Consider the following 12,196-nt stretch of genomic DNA (forward strand, 5'->3'; position numbering starts at 1 on the left):
TTAATTGTATAAATTTGACCAAAAGTGCCCAAAAAACGGCAGTAATAAGCCCTTATTGAGAGCTTTTCAACGATTTAAGTACTTATTTTCATTGGTTCCAGAGTTATGGCCGAATAAAAGTTTAATTAATGAAATATTTGGATCTTATGGGTCGGCACATCGGTTCGAATCTGACTTCATTTCCTTAATTTAAATATATTAATTAAGAACCTCCAATTGTAAATAAAAATATTCCAATAAATAATAATAACAATAAAATAAATAAAATTTTATGTACTTTTCATTTTTTTTAAATGTGAACTGTAATTTAATAGGTCCACAAGTTAGTCATGTGGCTTCCATGTCAGATTTTTTCCAATTATGATAATTTAACCTTTTATAAATGCAATGACATAATTTTTATGTATTTCTGAACCTTCTTTCTGATAAGAATGTTCTTAAAAATACACTGCAGTTCAGATTTTTTATTCTTTTACTTCAACAAGTATGCTTGCGACAGGGCTTGATCTAAGGTATCTGTACCAAGATGAAGGAATGCATGACGTACAGCAACCAGCATTTTAAGTGCATTATGATGCGCTGAAGAGTGAGTCACATAACTATAATCTAAACAGGAACGAACTAAGGAATAATAAAATCGCAACATATATGACTGATCAGCTCTCCAATTGGTGTTGCTAAGAACTCTTAGCATATCTAGAAGTTTCATACATCAGGCAAGAAAAGATTATAAATTTTGTTTACACAGATGAAGAGCTGAAGCCAGTAATCTGGACCAAGCTTTAAGGTGAGATACAGTGTTCCGTAGAAGTTTCTTTGCTGTGGTTGTTGAATGGGACGTAATATAAATAGCAAAATCAACAAATAAAGAACATGAAACAGGTGGCTGCACACATTTAGTAATACTGTTGATGAATATACCAAAATAAGGTGGTGTTTAATACACTTCATTCTTCAAAGTAATGCTACCTGATAAAGAATCTCCAACACAAACATGGAATGTTCAGTTATTTAAGAAACCCCTAATAAAAGCAAGCATATTGTCCTTGAACACCATTCTTTAATGGTGTATAGAATACCACACTGCCAGTCTGTGTCGAACACCTTCCTGACAACAAAGAAGATAACGACGAGGCGCTGGCACAGTAGGAAAGCGTTTTGAATAGCTGTTTTCAACAACACTAAATGATCAATGGAAGATTGTTCTTGCGCAAACCACACTCCTGTTCTGGAGATATAAGGCCATGTCCTCTTTAAGTAACTGCATTCCCACATTCTCTCCATCATTTTGCATAAAATGCTTATCAAGAAGGCAGGGCAGTAGCTTGAGAGGTATGCTTTGTTGGGAAGACTTGTGCAGAGAATAAACCATTATAAATACACAACAGATGTAGCACCGAATTGGAAGGTGATGGCAAACTGAGACAAATGTTGTCAGAACCAGGGAAGGTATCACTTGAGTTTTTTAGTGCGTGTGACAATTTGTTGTAAGCAAATGGAGCATTTAATTCACCAACCGAATCATCAATGCTTACTTCCATCTGTTTTGTACATCTGAAATTTGTTAGTGTATGATGAGGTGATACCAAACAGAAACTATCTGCAAAGTTAGCTGCAACTGTAGAAGCTGATGAAAGAAGTTCTTTGTGAATAAGCCCGAGAATAGATTGATTCTGTGGTCTACAAATAGCACGCAGATTCTTCCACACAATAGACGTGGGAATAGTGTGTGAGATGATGTCTATGTATTTCATCCACGATTTTTCATCGAATACTCAACTAAATAAGAAGAGATTATTTGGATAGTTTATCTTTATGTTTAAGGTTTATTTTTTTTTTTGATCCTTTTTTGTTTTTTAAACAATTGATTTTTTTATATAGTTAGTTTATTTTTTTGGATTTATTTATTATAAATCCTAGCCCTATACTAGAGCTAGCTTCTAGCCTTATGGTACAAATTTAGATTTTCATTTGAAGATCTGCGGTTAAATTTATGCAGTTCCTGTCATTGTTTCCTAATACCGTTTTGAAGTCATCATTCCACGAAGGAATGGAGGAACGGTCTAGGGTTTCCAGATGTTTGTGTTATGTAACTACTGGAATTTTCAAGTGGTGGTTTTTTCAGATGGACCACCACTAATAGAATTTTTTAGAGGATTTAAAATTTTGCTCCCACAAAAATCAGAGAAATATAGGACCACCTCTGTAGAGCCCATGCACACAGAGGCTAGAGCTATATACAACTGAGTTTGCCCAGGTGCCCAGACAACATCGTTTGAGACTCACTAAATAGAGCCATTCACCCATCAGCATGAAAGTTTCCACCTTGAGTTATGGTTGCATTTTGTGAGATGTTGCAATATCAAGTGTAAATATGAGAAGAAACTGTGTAGCATGTTGTGTAGTTGTATATGGGTAGAGTATATCTATGTAGTGTATGTGTACAGTGTAAAATGTTCTGCAGCTATGTGTATAATGGCAAGAAAAGCTGCAGAGATTAGGGCCATGGGGACACCAACCCCCAAAGTCTTAAAGAATAAGACTCCCTTTGGAGACAGCTGATGCTGTAGATTGACAAAGCGCATTGTAGAAAACCATATAAGTTTTTTTAAGGATTTTCAGTATAAATCATGCAATGAATTAAACACAGATGTTTTATGGACTTAATTAGTTTACTAATATAATTGAAATGCATTTTAATAAAATTGTTTTATATCTTCCATTGCATATATTATTATGCACCAGAAAAAAAATTTAATACCATATTTTTACTTCCTAAGGAGTTTGAAATGCACTAAATTCAAACTTTTTTTTAGGTTTTGAAAAAATGTTCTTACTGTTAACATTACAAAAGATATGGATTCTGTTTCCCTTAAAATCTGTAAAGAAAACTTTCTGAGGAACAAATGAAAGCAAACACAGATATCTTATAATATCTAATAATATTATGAAATTAATACAAAATTATTAAAATACAAAATTTACTACTTAACAATAACTTAATAGTAATTATATAGTGACAAAATGTAACAAGTGTTTTAACATGTCTTGCAATTCAATGTGATACACATCATAATATTAAAAACTTAATAAATTTTAAATGATGCAAAGTATTTTATTGCTCTTTGACAACCTCAACATAATTTCCTTGCCTTATTTTCAATAGTAGTTTTCACTGTTTAAATGTCATTAAAAACAACCAATAATTATAAAAAAGTGTCAAAATTACTTTGGCAGTGATGACAGGTTAAAATACCTAAAACATAAATAGTAAAATCATTAATAACAAGAAGTAGAATGATATTTTTCAAACAAGTCTTATATGGAGTTACAAGATAACAGAGAAATTATATAATAACTACCCACATGCCAATCATTCCTTTTTCTCATTTAATTCATTTGTTGTTTATTCTTTCTTACTGTTTATGTTATTTTTTGTTTGATTTTCTGTAATATGAACTTTATAATGTGGTAGTTTTATTTATCATTTCATTATCTTGGGTCCTATTCTTATTATGATAATACAGCTTGTTAATTATTAATTTCATATTTCTGTTCTTATTTTCTTCTCTATTTTCTGTACAGGTTGTTCAGTTTATTCTATTATGAAAAGGAAGGAATATCTGCTTTTTAGTCTTGTTGAATTATGAATTTCACTCATCATGTGATTACCATTAATAATTCTACGACAAAAGTAGGTTCTTTGCACCAATACATTATTATTCACAATTCAGATTTTTGTGATTCTAATAATGAAATAAAATTGATTTTGAGTGTTCATGAGATATGGCTCACAATCAAATTACAGTTAGTTATGGTTGGTTAAATTAATGTCAGTTGGTGGAGGGGAGAGCTGTCCCAAATAATAACACATAAAATGTATATTGTTAGTAGGGGATTTTGTACATACAAGCAGTTGTGATAAGTATAGCGATAGCATGTACAGAAAGCACAGCTGGCTGATATTTTGGTAATATGTATCTTAGTACAGTTCCAAGCCCTTTAGGGAGGGTTGTATGTCTGTGTGGTAACATACTTAACTAGCAGACCATAAGTTATGCATATGAAACACAGCAAATCTGTGAAGAAAAAATAGCTGAAACTGAAGTGAGTGGTGCATATCATAAAAGTATCAAAAGACTCCAGCAATTTGGAATTTCATTAATAAACACACACATATACATATATATACATACACATATACTAACAAGAAATATTTTACTAAAAAATATTATCTTTATTAATCTCTTGGATTAACCAATCAACTATACAAACTTACTACACTATCAAATACTTATAAATACACTATTTTTCAGTTACAATTCTCTAAGCTTCCTCTGGTGACAATACACATTCACACACATCATACAAAATTCTCTTACATATTCACTCACTTATTTCTCACATACTCTTACAGTATGTAAGAAAATTTTGTATGATGTGTATATGAATGTGTATTGTCATCTGAGGAAGCTTAGAGAGTTCCAATGAAATGTAGTGTATTTAATTTATAAGTTTGTATAGTTGGTTAACCTAAGAGATTAATAAAGATAATATTTTTAAGTAAACTATGTCTTATTATATTTAATTCTATCCAATCAAGAGGAAAATAAACTTAAATTACATATATATATATATATATATATATATATATATATATATATATATATATGTGTGTGTGTGTGTGTGTGTAGGTTATTTTTCTACTACATAGTAAATATAAGTATAAATAAATGTGTAAAATAAATAGGTTAAATATAGCTACATCTAAACCTAGGTGATAAGGCTTGAAAATGTTTATGAATCTGAAATTACTTAACAAATGAGTATAATTGCTAGTAATATATTACTCTTAAATTCTGTATAAAAAATGTACTATTTAGTTCAGTAACCAGTTATCAGTGAAAACCCTTTCCTGAACAAACATTCTTATTACAGTTACTGTTTTATTAATTAATTATAGTTATTGTCTCTAATTTCTACTTACACTACACATGCTAATCTATTATAGTTTACTTATCTTGTTGTGCATTGGCAGTTTTATGGAAAATTTTCTTTCCAATTATTAAAAAGTTAGTTTGCCATTTTGGCAAAAATACACTTGATTTACAAATTGATATTTATATGATTTATGTGTTTTAGTAAACGTTACATTAGTTTGTTATAGTTTATATCTACCCTCTATGATACATGAATGTTTGTTAAATCTGGTACTTCAAATACCTTTAAATTGATTAATATTATTAGTCTTCACTAATAAATCAAAAATTCATAATTAATTTTCTTTTTATTATTTTCTATTAAGAAATATTTTGAAGACTTTTTTTTAAAAATATTTTTGAATTCTAACCTTCTTTTACATCTTCCAATAAATTCTAATTTGTTATGCAATTTTTTTATACTTCTTATCAAGTTTATCAATATCAAATTCAAAAATAATTTGTACCACCTCTGGTAAACTTCAAATGCATGAATTATGATTTAACAGTATGTCTGCAGCAAATACAGTTTACATAACGAGATAAATTAAAACTAACCTTTAGCTACTGAACTTATTAGCAATAATTACTAAATTAATTTTATTCTTTTTACTAGAATCAAATTAATTTAATTAAGAAATAAAGTTTTGTAAATTCATTAAACAACAGAAACATAATTTACTCACCCAGTACATATCCCAATTTGCAGAATAATTGGGGAGCATTGTGTATTATTTTGTGCACAATCTTTCTCCTACTCATATATATATATATTTTTTTTTTTGCTTGTATATTTTAAATTCTATTAACCCTCTGTGGTTGGATGACGTATTTAAAATTACCCCACTGGGGTTGGGCGGCCAGTAGTACTGGCCGCAGCCATTTTACCTATCAAGTCAGAACTGTTTGCACAGTCGTGTTCCTCACAGCTCAGATGGCCAGCAGTACTGGCCAATCAAAACATGCTGCTTTCTTTTTAAATATTATTTTATTATGTTATATTCAGTAAAGTAAAAATTAATCAAAACTGTTTTAAACTATTCTTTGTCAATAAATAAAAAAAAAATGTACATATTATTGTAAAATTAACGTTGTTTTTTTAATTAAATGCCCTATGTAAATATTTAGGAATGAATGATAAACAATTCTGAGCTGGTGGGGCAGAGCAGTCAGGATGGCAGTTGAGCCAACAACGACAGGTAAGTGGCCAGTCTTGCTGGCTGTCTGAGCTGTGAGCACTGTTAGTGCTGTATATATTCCAAACTGACCGAGAGCGGGCTGTGGCCAGCTATACTGGCCGTCTGACCACAAAGGGTTAATATAAACCACCTAGCACAGAATATTGAGATAAGACATGTCTTATCTAACTTTATCACATCAATTTGTGTAGCAAAAACTTAGAATAGCATCACTACAACAACCTTCCAAATAATATTTTTTAAATGGGAGCAGAAAGTACGATTCATTTTTTCCAACTGTTTTGTGAAAAACAGCTACATGAGGAAACGTGTAGAAAAAACTACAATACATAACACAAAAAATGTCTTGTCTTTCATCCCAATAGTTCTAGTTTGAATCCTGTTCACCTCTTGGCACTTTTCAATCACACTGAAATTGGACTCTCTTAACTGGTTTTAATTGGGCATTATAGCCTATAGCTGCTAAACCTATAAACATGTTAAATTATGCATATAAACATGCTAAAGTAAACATATAAAAATGTTATGAAAATCACATAAAAATTGTTTGAGAAATTTATCATTAAATCGCTTAGTTAATGTAACCCTTTACAACCTTATGGTTCTGCATTCTATCTGGAATGTCTTGGGCATCCTATAAATTGAAAAGTGAGAAGTAAACATAAACATGAAATCTATGCTGATGTCAGAAGCCACATTTTTAATAGACTGGTTACTATACAGAACACTAAATTTAAGCAAGTGAAAGGATTTTACCTTATCTGAAGGGAAATGGATATTTATTAATGACTATAATCATTATTTAATGCCATCCACTTTTTCTTTTTTATAACAAGATATTATGTAATTGTAAAAGGAACATACATTAAATTATAGAAAGAAAAAAAAACTCAAATATGAAAAATGTTGTTCTAATGGTCTAAAACCTTTTGTTAATATAAATAATCCTCAAAATTACACCTAGGAAGATTATTTATGGATAAGAGACTTTATACTCTTGATTGCCAGAAATATGGTTTTCTTAGAAATTCTCAAATTGAAAAAAAATTCATGTGAAACCTCCCTTGAGTACTTTTACAAAAAGTATATGTACATTTACGTTAGATTTTCACTCATATAGCAATTACTGGCTAATTCAGATGATACTTTAATTGATGGTTGATGAAAGGTTTTGACAGGGGTAAGAAATATGCAGTGTATTTTCAAAAAAATAATCCAATAATAACATTAACCTCATTACTGAAAAAAGTAACATTTTTACAATAATTGTGTGAAAATTACTTAAAAGTACTAAAAATATACTTGGCAATCCACATGTAGATTAGTAGTTCTGGTCTTTAAAATCTAATTCTTTGGAGTGGAAACGGGTCAAAATTTTATTGGATTGCTAAGTTTTTAACTTCCAAATTATAAAGACTATATCTACTGCTACTTTGCAATAAAGATTCTATTAGAAGTTGCTATACATAAATGTTGTGCCCAACAGTATGAAATCTTACTTACAAAATTTTGTAAAAACTGGATAATGCACTTGGCCCAAATACATACAAATAAAGAAATAAAATATTAAAAGGTTGAATTAAAACAGGTCGTTATCAATACAGATATTTTTCAACAAACTAGTTTTGAGAATATGAACAATGATTTAAACTAATTTAAAATTGCTCCTATCTGCGCATATAAGTGAATAAATAATAAAAGTTCACATTACTGTTAATTTTTTTAATTAACCAGTATTTATAACTAAAGTAGATTTGAACATGTACTTATTCAAATAATAACGTAAATAATGGGAAAACTCATACATATGTAAAATTGGATTGCAGAAGGTTAATCAGCTAAAATCATTTTAGACATATGAATCATCAACTTAGGTCAAACACTTTTAAAACAGTATATATAATTTCTATTACTAACAAATTTAACAAAGCAAGAATGTCACACACAATTGTAACAATGAACAAGAAAACAGATACAACCAAAACTAAATTCAGAGGATTCCTTTTTACTTAAGAAAGCAGAAATGATTTTCTAATCAACCAATATTAAATTACTGACTTTGTAAACAGAAATGATTATGTTACTAAACACGTCACAACTCACCAAAAAATACAAATGATAAAAAAATCCCCATTCAATCAGCAGTTAATGGTGGATGACATGCTTCATAAATAAGAGACAGCAAGATTTTTACTTAATGCTAATCTTATTAACTTTGTTTTTTCTGAATTATTTGATGAATGTTTTTTTAGAATCAATATCTTTACTTTCTATTGTTAATTCTTCTAAACAAGATAATAGTTCACTTGTATCTTCTGATGATAAAATCGGAGGATCTTGCGAATCTAGAAGAGGCAATGCATCCATCAGTAGAGTTAACCAGAAGCTAGAAAAGTTAAGACAAAATACATTTATATTTCAAAGTCTGAATAAATTGCATAAAAAACCAAGAAATAAATAATTAGTACATTTCAAATTGCGGTAACATTCAAATCCAGGTAGACAGATCTTATAGCAGATGAATTGGTTTGTGACTGGTGAAAAAAAAAAAATCACACTCAATGACAATTTTTAAAACGATCTTTAAATGATTGCCAGAAATAACGATTTTTTAAAACGATTTTTAAATGATCAATGGAAGATTGTTCTTGCGCAATGACAATTTTTAAAACTTTTGTTTCGTTAAGGAAATTCTAAAGCTTGATGATAATTATATAGGACTACTAATGACACTGCTACTGTTGATGATAGGGATAAGTGCAAGGTGGTTTTTAAAATTTTGCAGTTATACATTTGTAGAATATTTGAAATATATTGAACAAAGTTAACTTGTAAAAAATTCAACTTTTGTAGATCATCTGTGAATCCTATTAACTTATAGCATTTAATTGTATTTTACTATAATTTTTCAAGTCTCTGTATAAAAATATTTCAAATCACTTATGGACACATCAATGAAATAGCAGCTTAATAAGAATATAATAATCTATATAATAAACTTTCTTTATTCATTCATCATCAGTTATATAAAATACTGTAATATTATGTAATGCATTACCACTGTTGAATGTAAACATTTATAATCGATTATAGCCCTATGGATTCGTGAAGCATAATATTACAAAAATCGGTAAGTTTTATATTAATCTTGTTAATTTGATGTGTACATAGGTGGTTTTTAATAGTTAAATACAGTAAACTAGATAAATTAAATTTGTCAGAGTTAGTCGTGAAGGAGTTTAGGGAAAATTGAGAATGGATCACTGTAACAGCTCATTAAATTAAATAGAGCTCAAAACAGGGTGTCAAGCCTGAAAGAGAATTTGAAATCTGGCAACCCTTATTATTTATTATAAGGGTAACACTTACTGGTAGTACTGGTATTACTGGTCTTATGGTAACCAGAAATAATTACTTGGAATTATCTGGCTCACTTTCCAGGTTGTTCTTGCCAATATTTTACAAGCTACAAATTTTTATACCACATTTTTATATAAAATTTTATGTGGTGAATTACTCTTATGAAAATACCATAATAATTTTATAGCATATCTATACTCTATGTAAATTATAACAAGTAAATTTAAATTTAGTTCTAATAAAATTACTATTTTGGACAAAGTTTAGATGCAAACAAAGATGTTAACAGAGTAGCTGCTTCCCTCAATGCTCCATTTCTATAAAGCTGATGAAATTCACAATATTTACCTGAAAATATTCAATAATTATACAATAATTAGTGGGATAAAATTATTTCATGGTTTATTACGGATTTGTAACATTTTTAAAGATGAATAAATTGTCTATGGCTGCTGCATGAGGCAAGTTCAAAAGATTTGCCGTATGCAATAGAGATATGGTTGCCTCACAAGGCAGAGCAAACCATACTGTAAAATGATTATTTAGCTCCAGTGGCCAAGAATTTAAATCTTGTAGCTATCCTGGACCGAAATGGTTTCTCGAAAATTTCTGTACATTTTCTTTATCATTTTTAGTCGATGAGTATAATGTCATCTCTCGGCATTCAAATAAAATTTAAAATACTTCAATGTATGTTTTTTAACTGCTTAAGCCAGAATCAATGCTTTCATTTAGTTTTTTCTTAATTACATTATAAATTAATATACATAAAATTACAATAATAGCATGTGAATCATGAATATGTTGTCAAATGACTGATGAAACTGGATCGCTTGTTACACAGGGTAGCTGTGCGCCTTTACAAAACCTTTAGGTTTTGTAAGGTATGTAAGTAGTAAAAATTCAACAGAAATCTGATTACTTCATAACAGCTGGTAATTATAAAAATGTTCATATAATTGTATTAAAGTTATCTTACTTATGTGTTTATTCTGCATGTAATTCAAAATCCCCAACTTCTTTGTTAATTATGGTGGAATGGGAACAAGTAAAATGTTAACTTTAATACAAGTTTATTTTTGAAATTCCATTGAATTGTAATTAAATATCTTTTAGCCTTCAGAATATGAAGAATGCAACCCGATTAAGAATAACTGATTTTTTAATGAAGCAAAATAAAAAATAATACTGAACAAGATCTTACCAATGGTTTTGGAGAAAAAGCGAAGCAGGAAATGGTATGAAGTCCATCAATAAAACAATTTATTTACAGAAGAATAAATAATACACCTTCCTTCTACTGAAAGCCATCACTGATAGATTTTCTAATATACTGGATTATCAAATGTGTCAATATAGTGTGGAAATAGAAGTTTCAACTTTTATAATGTGCAACTTAAATTTTTATGCAAACTCACGTAATACTTACAAGTGAAATTTACATCACACAGAAAAAAATGAGGTGTTTTTACAACACAGAATCACTGTATCTATTTATTCTGGTACAACAGTTAGTGGTATTTAGTTAAAAATAGAATAATACTGCTGCTAACATCGTAAAAATATAATAAAACATTGTAACTGAAATAGTCCTTAGATGATTACATACAGCTAAAAATATTCTTCAACTTTCCAACTCTACTCCCTCACCTCAAGCTTTATTGACTGACATTATTAGAGCATACCAAAAATACAATTTACTCTTGATCATCTTAAAAGCAATACTGAAAAACCAATTATGAAAATCAAGGATGTAGAACATAAAATTACATATCCAGAAAACAGTTTCAGCTTTTGAACTGAAACAGCATTTTTAAAATATATTAATTGAAATAAATTGATTTAAGTTTGTAAAATATGTTTAAAATTAAAAAAAAAAAAAAATAATAATTTTGGTGTATAACCAAAGAGTTATACAATAATTAAGTTAGGAACTTTTGTTATACTCTGTAGATAAAATTGTCATAATTTATCTGCAGATAAATGTAACTATTTTCCTAAAAAAGAAATTGGCAATTTTTTTATAGAATTGCTAGTTCCTTTATATGTTCTGTAAAACAAATACCAGAATGCCCTAGAAATCTGAAATTTGGCAGATAGATTTTCAATTAACTCAAAATCAACACATAAATAAAATAAAAATTTATTTTATGGTGCTGTTCTGATAAAAGGTGTTAAAGCAATTCTTTAAAATGAGTTTTAAAAATAATTATTTTATATACAACAATCTTAATATCTAAAATACACACCTAAAAATGTTAACCGGTTACTGATTAACATACATGATCCAAGATTATCTAGTAAATCAAGAGAATGAAAACTTCCTTCTTGTGTATAATGATGAAGTAATGAATCAGCAATATATGTTGCAAATCCAGGATCTTGTGATTTAAGAGCCCAACATAGAGCCTGACCAACACGTTTTCTCTGGAGACAACGCATACCTTCTACTTTACATATACTATTTACTGAAAAAAAAAGAATGTTAACAGAAAGAAAACAATAAATAAACCGACAAAAATGATGATGTGAAATATAAATTAACAGAATCTGAAGAATTTTACTACACAGATAGTAAAGTGATAAAAGATGGAAAAGGTAGAATAGATTTAAAATAAAAATAAAAAAACTAGTAAAAGTTAACAATTTTACACATAA

At 28.9% G+C, this 12,196-nt stretch overlaps 1 pseudogene; it reads right to left on the reverse strand.

Annotated features, from left to right (window-relative positions):
• Positions 1-2,925: 2,925 nt before the first annotated feature.
• LOC142330393 (nuclear pore complex protein Nup85-like) overlaps positions 2,926-12,196 on the reverse strand; it is a 33,901-nt pseudogene continuing 24,630 nt past the window's right edge.

Source organism: Lycorma delicatula, chromosome 9 (assembly GCF_047948215.1).
Source record: "Lycorma delicatula isolate Av1 chromosome 9, ASM4794821v1, whole genome shotgun sequence".
NCBI classification, from domain to species: Eukaryota; Metazoa; Arthropoda; class Insecta; order Hemiptera; family Fulgoridae; genus Lycorma; species Lycorma delicatula.